Here is an 11,841-nt window from a genome sequence, read left to right on the forward strand (position 1 = left end):
ATTTTGCATTGTATAAATTCACTTTTCCACATCCAAAATGTAATTGTAATATGTAAACAATGTTTGTAAATCCCAGGCCCTGAAGATGATCTCAATAAAGATCGAAACGTTGGCACGATAAAGTAAATGATTTTCTGAAACCTACATCACACCCGACCGCATCTCACGATTTCTAAATAAATATCGATTAACGGTCAGTAATCATCATACATTTCAATATACTTCTCAGCCAATCTACTGACTATTGACAGCAGTTTGATCGATCATCTATTTCGTTTTAATTGATCTCCAAATTCATTATTATACTGTGGAAGTCTAACTGTGAGTATGATTCCTGTGACAACAGGAAAGATGGATCAAAAATGACGAATTTAAATCAATCCGGCAAAATCTCCACTGTTTGATGGTTGTTTTCCGGCAGTCTTTTAATCTTTAATTTTTTCTTTTTTGTTCTAAGTTGTGTTATGTTGTATGGTATTGTATAATGAACGTTAATATTGTGTACAACTACCTTGATGAGAATCGACAGAATTTGTACTCTGGATAAATGGCCCTCACTCTGGATAACGGGATAAATAGTCTGAGAGGATATTAAAGTATTTAAGCTCGACTTACCCCCGGACCTTTCGAGGTCCATCAGCAGCTTGATTCCCACTCGGCTTTAAGTTATCAAAGAATCGTCGCTGCTCGCGCCGGATATAAACTTTACCCCAGGAAGCATTTATCTTCATTACGACGATAATGTTTCTGCCTGAAATTTGATCTGCGGCCGAACAGCCGGGAAGAGATCGGGTTCTGTAAACTTTTGCATAAAACCACTTCCGTTCACTAGTCAGGCCGATATTAACCAAACTATATTTCCACTCGAATTAGCCAGGGATTTCTGAAAGGCGGGGCTTCCAATTTTGAAGATCTTTTCAACTTTCCATGAACATTTAGTAAAAACTCATTAATTTAATTAAAATTTCAGGAATTCAGAAACAAATTTAATTCCTACAAAATATTTATAAATTTATGTTCAGGTTTTTTAAACCATGAAAAGAAACAACCAGTTTTTTACTCGTATAAATTTGGGGACGCCCACAGCCCTTCATCAGCGGCAACTTTACCGAGTCTGGAAGGATGTGCAAGCAAGGATCGTCGTTAAATTTTGGAAATGAATTTACATTGCTTAATTTTCTATAAAGTCTAAGATTTTTAAATAAAAAGCGATACTTTCTTCCATTAATATAAATTTAATAACATCGAATTATTTTCCCCCCTCTTCAAATTGTACATCAAAATGTATGCTATGTATAAACTATACACAAGGGCAATTATTGACTTACTTTCAAGTCCTCACATGGGAAATGACATTTTCTACAAATCTAAATTTAATAACAGTGAAATGAGTATATACTTTTTAAACTGTATAGAGTAAAGTATGGAAGTATGAAAAGAATAGAAGAAATACAGCACAACACCACTATCTGATTTGCCTAGTTTATTCTTTTTTTTTATTATTTCATTTTTTTATTTACTCTATAAATAATGCGAATGGGCGCCGATATTTTGTCCATCGAGCAAATCTAAGCTGGCGTTCCACAAGGACGTATCCTAGGTTCAATCCTCCACTCATCAACACTGCTGATATACCTACACATCTAAACACTCAACACACAGTATGTGGACTACAGAGAAATCTCAACTACATATTCTAATCGAATGCTACCCACAGAAACAATAAACAACATCTGAAACTTTGAGGCGGATCAGGTTGACCCGGAGCACAAAAGCCAGTGCCATTTACGCTCAAACGTCAAAACCGCTTTACAAGTAAACCTCCTTTATCTACTGTAACATCCTGACTCCTGATACAAACGACCACTGCAACCTCCTACCACTANCCTGTGCTCACCCGGTCCCCTGTAATATCCTATATTCCTGTGACATTCTAGACTCCTGATACAATCCCAACAAAACGAGCCATAGTCCGTCCTGTATACCCCTTGCGATATTCTATAGCTCCTGCGACATTCCAGACTCCTGATACAACCCCAACGTTCAACTCCACATCCTCAATCCTCCGTTCTACGTGCCCAATCAAATGACCCATAAAAGCCTTAAAATCCCATCCGTGAAAGATTTTATCCGAACACGCTCTTTATTTTCCACTCTAAAGTATCCCTGAACCATTAACCCGAAAATTTTATAAACGTCCGACCATTTCCTTCACGCCATTTAAAACGAGGATTGGCTCGTGCCTCCTATATTAACATTCTCAATTAAATAAAAGAGTAGTCCCGGAATGCCTGATTTCTCTTCCCATTGCTTTCTTGTCTGACAGACATACTTGTATTCAACTATACTACTTGCTCAATGGCTATTTATTTAGTAAAAATAGCAATATTTCTTTAAATTACTGAATATTACAACCACCTTCAATTTGGTAACAAGTAATATTGAATGTAGAAAATAAATAAACAAGAGAGGAAGAAATACCAATTGGCAGTACTCCTATGAGCAGTAGTTGTTCTCTAGTTAATTAAGGTATGTTTCAGTATCACTGGAAGAAAAGCCCGCGGCAATCGACTTTTTAGTCGAAGAAGAAGGTTGGAGGGAATTCATCGGGATGAGAGTTTTTGTACTTAAATATTTATAGTGGTTGTTCTTCTCGTTTAAGGCGTGTGTGAGAATTCGACGCCAGACGTTTGTCAATATATTGTGCCCTTGTCCGCAGTTGGGAGGGTTATTTGATTGAAGTGGACCGGAGGAGGAATCTTCTTGCAGAGAGTAAACATGATATGAATGGGTTTTTCTAGGTGCCATTTTATTCTTTTTTTTACACCATGACCCCTGTTGTGTGAAGTGTTTATAAAGGGTTCTAATGGAATTGAATGTGAAGGAGGATATGTTCAGATATGTTGGCCGTAAGCTAGCACCTTGCCGTAAAAAATATACATTTAAAAATGGATCATTAATTAGTCAAAAACATAGTTTAACAATACCTCAGACAAGGGGCACGCTAAGACTCTCATAGAAGGGTTGCAAGACGTACAAAGGAACTACTAGAGGGTAAAAGCGACAGGTTGTCTCCTGGCAGGGCACGGCTGCCTAAGAAGGCACATACATCAGATAGGAGTACACACCAAAGAAACACTGTGCAGATACTGCCAGGAAAAAGAGGAGATCGCAGAACACGTTTTATGTTTCTGTGAGGGTCTATGCAAGTATAGATTCTTAGCACTAAGAGATGAAAAGCCGCAAGCAAGATTATAAGGAGCAGAGGCTATGGGAGTTGATTAAAAACTTGAAGCTAGCCAGTGATTTATAAACTTAGAGGAGCATAATAAATCTACTCATGTAGAGATTCAGAAAGCCCTGTAGCCACCTCTCTATCACTACTTGAAATGTTCGTTGTATTCTCCCAAGGTTAGGGTTTTGAGGATGGGATGGGAGATCAGCTGAATACACCTGGTACAGAACGAAAGCCAGAACACTGTTCTGAAAGTATTATTCCAAAAAGTCATTATTGATTTCAAATAATCAAAATTAATATATTTGAAATCAAATATATTTGTAAATAAATGTATTTGATTTCAAATATATTTATTTACAATATATGTTTTCAATTGTTAGTTTTCTTAAATCAAGCATATCAAAAAGTACGCTTCCACTTTTCCCAATCCGACGAATCATCCTATTCTTTCTTCTTTTCTTAAAATTCCACAGCCAATTTTTATTCTATTCTTGTCTAATTTTTCCGTATTTACGAATCCGTTTGTTCTCTTTTTCCAGCTGCCTTAGGATATGTGTGTTTTCTCAGAGTGTGCCTTAACAATTCAGTGCTGGTTTAAAAAAAGCCAGTACTTTATTCTACCTTACCTTGTGTCGAGTTTTGAATTATTTTCTATCCAGCTTTTGATTAAACGAATTCAAATGAGCAGTTGTGCGTTTAAAAGTTTTATGCGTATGTCGTTTACTTTGTTTGCATTGTCTTGTTAGTTAAGTTCTATTCCGTATAAACTTGGAATGCTAAAGTAACTGCTTAACAATTTAACCAATTTGACTTATGGAAATGAGATACGTATTCTGCTTTGTCGTTTATAATATTTTTTTAAAATAAATGTTTATAATATTGCACCTTTATATTCATCTGCCAAGTTTTTATTATTTTCTAAGTTCACTTATAGTTTTTCTCTCCTACAGTCGACGAAAGCTTTGTTTCTGTTCTTTCTTTGATTTTTTCTTTATATAAATCATCAGTTTGACAATAAATCATCTTTTATCGTCTTTGGCCTTTTCTACACGGACAATATTGCTTTTCTGTATTGAAGCGGTTTTTCTTCTCTCTCCAAACGTTATGATTTTTGTCATGTTTAAGATTATTTTCACTTAGTTTTTATATTATTAATAATTAAATTATGTTATTGATTCGAGTATTTTCATTTAACCAACAATCTTTTGACGTTTGCAAGAAGAGGTTAATAATCTTCTGGTTCAATATTAAACAAATTAAATTTTTTTTTTCAATTTAAAGTCAACGGTTCTAACAAAGAAATATTTAGAGGCATCTATACAACGGAAAACTATTTCTTTGGGGGATTTCACTTACAGCCTCAGTTAAAGACTGAAAATTGCGCTTGTAAAGCTGACTTTGAATGATTGACGGCTATTATTTAAGTGACTTCTTCGACACACTCGTCTATTTTATTCAGACATGAAAACCGATAATAAAAGACAAAGGATTCAATGTTTTATTTTTTCCCCAAGAGAAATGGTTGTTTGTTCAAATTTAAATTCACGCTGTTTTTTAACAGTGACTTTACAATAGTTCAACGATCGTTGTAAATTAGACAGAGGTTTTTCATTAAAACCTGAATCTATTACGATTAATAATCAATTTTGACAATTTGCATATTTTAATTAATTTACTGGTTAGATAAATAAATAGTTAATTATAATTATTGATTTACACACTAGACACAAACAATGATTTAGTGTTTCAATTGGAGAGTACACAGTAAATACTATTTTTTTTCCTTTAAAAACGAAATTTTAGGCAAAATCATCAACATTTGCCTGTATCTAATTGCATATATTTAAATAATTTGCCATTCTAAAAACCATTAGTACTTAATTACCCAGCATTAATTTTATGCTAATGCATGATAATTAAGTATAATTAATTTGATTATTAATAAACCATCGTTCTGAAATCAAGCAAGAACAAGTAAGAGGTGTCGGTGGCCGCAACGGTAGGCGTTGACACGCCGCTCATCACTCAGGTAAAGTTCCCGGGTTCGATTCCAGCGGCTCTGACATTCGAACCCAAAATTCATACAAAGTTTTTTTTTCCCCTTCAAAAACACCATCACCTCGATTGTACTATAACCTCATAGATGACCTATAGCGGTGAAAAAATGTCAACTGTTCACCAATCTTCTTGGTCTTGCAGAACTGTTGATCTCAGCGCCGTGCGAGTTGACCAATGATATCACATGTATCATTTGGAATAATTGTAATTTTACTAAATTTGCAAGATATTTTAACTAATCATGCATTGTCTCTTTCCTTATTTCTCTCTGTCTTTCTCTTTATTTCTCTCTATACATCTCTAACTTTCTCTCTCTCTCTCTCTATCTATCTATCACCTATCTACCTATCTATCTATCTTTACCTATCTATCTATCTTTACCTATCTATCTATAACTTTTTTCTTTTTTCGCTGTCACTTCTCTCTCTTTCTCTTTCTCTCTCTCTCTCTCTCTCTCTCTCTCTCTCTCTTTCTTTCTCTCTCACCGAGAGAGAGATCTTTGTGAGTGTGTGTGTGTGTGTCTCTCTCTCCCTCTCTCTTTCTTTGTTTATCTCTTTCTATTTCTTCCTAATTGTTTTATTAAAACCACCAGGAAAAAAATATGATGAAATCGTTTTCTGAATGTTTCCTGATGAATTTCAAACTACATTTAATTCGCAAGAGAAAGCCAATTTCAACAAAGTACGACAAAAGAAATTTAATCTCGTACTTTTTCCATTACCCATTTTGAAATGGAAATCCCCATATATCCATGATATTGAGATCGGGGAACTATAGCCGACCTAAATATTGTCCGGATTCGGCCTAATAGAAGTGATGGTTTTACTGCCGGATCCAGGGTAAGGAAAGATAAGGAGGTTTATATTAGAGTTTCCGTTTCCCCATCACTCTCGGGCCTGGGCCAAAAGGATTTATCCGACGGATTTATGTACTTCAATATAGATTTGTCTCGAAACCCTATGGATCCTGTCTCCTGCGGGATGTCGCCCATCTGAGCCAGTCTACCGAAAATCAACGATTATAAACAAAAAGTGCACAGGGGGACGTAAAATTGAGATTATTCATAAAAAGCTAGGAGTGGGAAAAATTTTCCCCTCAGCACAAAGAAAATTTAGTTGGCCAGTCTTTAGGTTTTGTAATGGGTCTTGAAAAGTTTATGCAGTTGATATTTTATCATCTCACCCGACATGCACGGAAATGAAACTCCTTCAGTTAAAAACTAAATCGTGCCACTCTCAAACGACAGACAAGAATGACACATCTACACGGAAAACAAACACTTTGAGCCCTGAAGATGATTTCAATAAAGATCGAAACGATGGCAAGACAAAGAAAATGTTTTTATAGAAGCTACGTCACATCAGACCGCTTCTCACTATCTCCAAATAATAATAATTAACTACGGTAACTAAACACATTAAATTTACTGTAAGAAACATCTATCAACAATGCAGTTTAAACGTTTTGAAATCTGACAACTCACTCCTCTTCTGCATGCGTTAAATTTATACATTTGAACCAGGTATTTTTAAAATCCCAGGTTGATTTTACCGTTGACGCTTTTTTTGGAATTTCGAATACACCGCAATAAAGCTTTTTAAATTAAGGAGTTTTATGATGTTTGACACTCCTAAAAATATGTTTCTTGAAAGGCTGTTATTTTCGTAAGTTTTTCAAAATTTTCTCTATTTGTAAAATTCTTCATTTTTGGTTGAATTAATAAACATATATCGGCGTTTGATAAGATTGAAAATAGTCCCTTCTTATAGGAAATTTTATGTAGAATTCATAAATGTCGTTGGGATGTCGATTCATGGCATAAGGTCGGGATTTTTAAAAAAAGACGTAAAATTTAATAATTTCCTACCGAATTGAGATAGAACAGTTTCATTGGTTGCATTTTACGCTATTTAGGATGTACTATGACCATTTGATTTTTTTGGTTTATGCTGGACCATCCTGTACATGTATGAGCATGACTTATTGCATGGCAAATAATGCATTTTTTAATCTAATGTAATTATACTGTTTTATTATAATGTAATGTTCTCTTCGCCTTTATGTTTTCTATTCTTCTTTCTTTTCCATCTTCATTTTCTTTTTGCCCGAAAATACATAAGGTGTAGTTGTGTAGTTTTTCCTTTATATGTGTTATATTTAAAGGAGAACTCATTCTCTCTCCCCCTATCTATACATCTGTTATTTGTTATACATCTCTCTCTCACGCATTCTCATTCTCTCTTTCTCTTTTACTTTCTTGATTTTTATTTTTCTCCATCTCTCTCTTATTCTCAACCCTCTCTTCTCTCTCTTTCTACCTCTCCTTTGCCTCTTACGATCTGTCCCTTTATCTATATGTATATTATCTGGTATACATCTCTCTCACTCTCTCTCTCTCTCTCTCTCTCTCTCTCTCTCTCTCTCTCTCTCTCTCTCTCTCTCTCTCTCAGCGACACCCCGAGGGATGATACCACCTCTGCTGTTGCAAACCCTCGTTTAAAATATATATACATTAAAAAAATAGTATGGCGAATTGCAATAAAAAATCGCTTCTTTTATTCACTCAAGTTTAATCAAACTAAAATTAAAAGTGAGAGAGAAATTATATTTATCTTATCGGATTACTATTATGAATGTTTGTTAAGAAAATCTCGTCTCGTAAGAATTAAACGACCCTGAAATATTAAATCGCCCAAACAACCGTGTGTGACAATAAATCCCGACACGTTAATTGCGTGTCCAATATCCAAACATCCATATTTTATAAATATTCAAATTTCCAAGATTGGAGTTAAGCGAATTAAGTTCTTAAAGTGCTTATCTTTAATTATTCCAGATTGGTGTTAAGTCTTGACCCCTGCGTACACAACGCCAAGAAGGATGATTGCAGATTAGACGACCTCAACGCAGAATTCCCTCTGCTTGGTTTAAATATAAACGTTCATTTGTCCTAATAACAATTAAAACGCTTTGTATTTTATTTTTATTCAATTATTTCTATTATTTAATGTTTAAATTAAAAATCGCCGAATTTTATTATAGAGAATATAAATTAGTTCAAATTGAAATTATTAAAGAAATGATGAAATGAAGTATTAACTACTTCTTACAGTAAAATCTTGATATTTTGAATTCAGACATGTCATAAGAACTTGAATGTTCCATGAAAAAATAGTATCGTTAAATCGTATAAAATTAAAAACATTTAAAGTCAAAGTAGACTAACGCAAGGTTGACAAAACTTCTTATAATTTGTATTTTAGCATTGAAAACCCTATGAAACGTATGCATTAAGGTAAGAGTTACCTTAAAAAGATTGACCGAGCTCCATGCCCCGTAGACGTCCAGGATTGCCTATTGTGACAAAAAATGAGTGTTTCCAGGATTTTGTTTGTTACACCCGATGCACTGGCTCAAGATAATCTACATTGCTTACGGTACAGAAAATTGCAGAAAACGCATGGACACGATAACGTCAACTACAATAAAATAAAATAAATTGGTTCAAAAATCGACATGTCGACCACGCAACCGGAAAATCCAAGCCCCATTGGATTGCACCTCTTGTCACAAAACGAAGAAAAGACGGGTTCTCTGTGGACCCTCTCTTCGTGTTTTTGAAGGAAAAATTCGCCGAGTTGAAGCGCCTCGGAAAAACGATGGTTGTAGTCTGGATTCCCGGACACGTCGGGCTGGAGGGTAATGACGTCCCACCATCCAGACCGGACCATCTCGACCAGGCCCTTTATCGCCAAGCTAGCAGTAAAGAACACGATAAAAGAAAGATGGCAGCGTCAGTGAGCCGGGTCGTCCGAGAGGCTAAGAATAGGCCATACACGGTTGACACACGGGCACCTGCTCTTGGGCCAAGGCCCGCGCAGGTGCCCCTATGCAGCGAAAGGTTGCTCGATGTGTCCCACTTACAGGAAACATGTCATGCCTTGGCTCCCTACAGGGAGCGTGTAGGCATGCCATCCAATCTGAAAATAGTACTCGAGCACTGCAGCGAGTTTCTGGGTCTCCTGTTCCGCTTTTATATAATATAATATGCCTTTGTGTTGTGTGTATATGTTTTGTCTGAGTGCATGTATTTATTAGCGTGAATGGCAAGGGTTGAGGGTGAAATATAACGTCATCATCGTCCCTCGAACGTTCAGAGCGTACGAGTGTGTGTTCGGGGTCTATGGCGGAATATTTATAAAAGTACACCATCGACCCCAATCTAAATTAGTCTGAGTATAGGTCGGTGGAGGAATATCGATTACTCCACCGACCAAATGGAATGAGTGTACTGTATGGAAATATTTATGTGCATGAATGTATTTATTTGTATGAATGTAGTGTTTGAAAGGGTAAATAGAATATAGACTTAGTTGGGGGCTGAAATGACCTAGAAGTCGGAAGCCTCTTTAAAAAAAAAATAAAACAACCGAAGAAAATCCTGTTAATTTTTCAAGACTTCGTTAATTTTGACGATGACGTTGCAGAACTGAAATGCATAAGGGCGATGAAATTTTAACTGCAACAGCCATCGATGCGGAAGAAATTGAATAACCAGAAGAAGTTTTCAGTATCACAAAATAGCGATTTTTAGTGGAACAATACGCGGATGAAAACGTGTTCGGGGCAATTCACACAGCTTAATTAACAATAGACAGCAGAGTTTTAAATAATACTTTACGCAAACAAAACTTGATCAAATTTTTACAAATATATAAATGTTTATAAAAGTTACGTACCCAATTACAAGAAATCACAATGTTGGAATAAGATACACTATGTACTAATTTCGTTATATTTTATTTACAACGTATAACAAATAAGAACGTTCTATGTAACTATGATATATATATATATATAGCTATAACATAGTTTTCAATTTTAACCTACCTGGTACCTTCATACACAATAATATCTATATAATGAATATGTCGTCCCCCTGAAACAAAATATATGGATTTAACTGTATTTATTATTCCTTCGAACTGAATTCACTTGTAAAATTAAAGAAAATCTCAGGCTAACAGTCCTAACTCCCTTAACCCTCATTACTGCTAATCCCGCTGAGCGCAATCCTCTATGCTCAGCTAACCCTCCTTTTCAGCATTAATGAATACATGCATAAATATATGCTAGTCTGTTTAACCAAAATTAACAAACCACAGCGAGATATTACATCCTTATGAATTTCGAATTTTTTACGTAAAGAGTGGGTAACGTTTAATTCTTAAGCTAGATGTGAAATTATCCTCCGAAATAATAGAGAAAAAACGATTAGGTTTTTTCCTAAACTTGACCCTTGCAATAATACCACTAATAATATATAAATCTGTTTCTGAGAAAGATCAAACTTCTGTAAAAGGGACATCTCGTAAATCTCTGGACATGATATGCGATCTAATGACCATAAAATAATACATTTTTTATTACGCCAAACTCTGGATAAACATATTAAAAACGTTATACAAGAGACAGGCTATGATGGTCATTAAAACTAGAGATATGATTTCGCTCGCCAGCTATCAAAATAGTTCACAGATTTTACTGAGCGAGTGATTAACAGCTCCGAAAAAATATTGGTAGCACTTTTACCCCTCACACTCTGATACCAACCCTTCAACGATCGCCGCTTAATTTTTCATTTTCCCTTTACCACCACTTGTGGTTTATTTGACAAATGGCTTCACCCCGTTGCTCGTCCAGTCGCTTTTCTCTCCAGAAGCTCTTCACTTTCAAAATTCAACTCTCCAGGCCGTCCCACTTCCCAGCATTGAGCATTAGTCTATGTTTTATTTATTTTTTTTTATAGGTCATACCCAATGATAAGAAATCACAATGTTTGAATAAGCTACACTATGTACTAATTTCGTTATATTTTATTTACAAAAATATTTATTTTCATTAGATACACGCGGTTGTTTGTTTCTATATTTTCTTGTTTGTTCGGTTCACAAGGTAATAAAAATAGATATAGAATTACAGGGTTGTTAATTGTTCTCTTCACACTGTTCAACCTGCTTCGTTTAATTAGTTATTTTTTTAATTGACTTTTTTTACGAAGGTTTCCACCAGCAGACATTATATCACCAGGAATGCAGGTGTTTTTGAGAAACACAAGAATGCCATTAGAGGACAACTAGGATTCATCAGTCCATAGGAGGTATGAAAGAACTTTTTCTTCAGTCTACCATCGACAAAACAGGAAAAACCATACATAGAATCTTTATCGACTAATTTAATAGAAATTTACCTGTATTAGGAGATTCCCATAATTATCCTTATCATTTTTAAGGTGAACTCTATGACACGGCGCTCATCATTGTAAGGTAAAGGTCCCGGGTTCGAGTCCAGCCGCCCTGCATTCGAACCCGACATACTTACAAATTGTCTTTTTTTTGTTTTTAACAACCCCGAGGGTTCATATCACCTCGTAGTTGAAATACCCTAGCGGGGGGGGGAGTGATCTCTCACTTTTAGGGTAGGAACATAGAAATTGAAATCGATTTATAATGCCGCTGGATTTACAAAGAAACAAATCAATGTAT

The sequence above is a fragment of the Cimex lectularius genome, unplaced genomic scaffold (assembly GCF_000648675.2).
Source record: "Cimex lectularius strain Harlan isolate CLEC.00 unplaced genomic scaffold, Clec_2.1 scaffold309, whole genome shotgun sequence".
NCBI lineage: Eukaryota > Metazoa > Arthropoda > Insecta > Hemiptera > Cimicidae > Cimex > Cimex lectularius.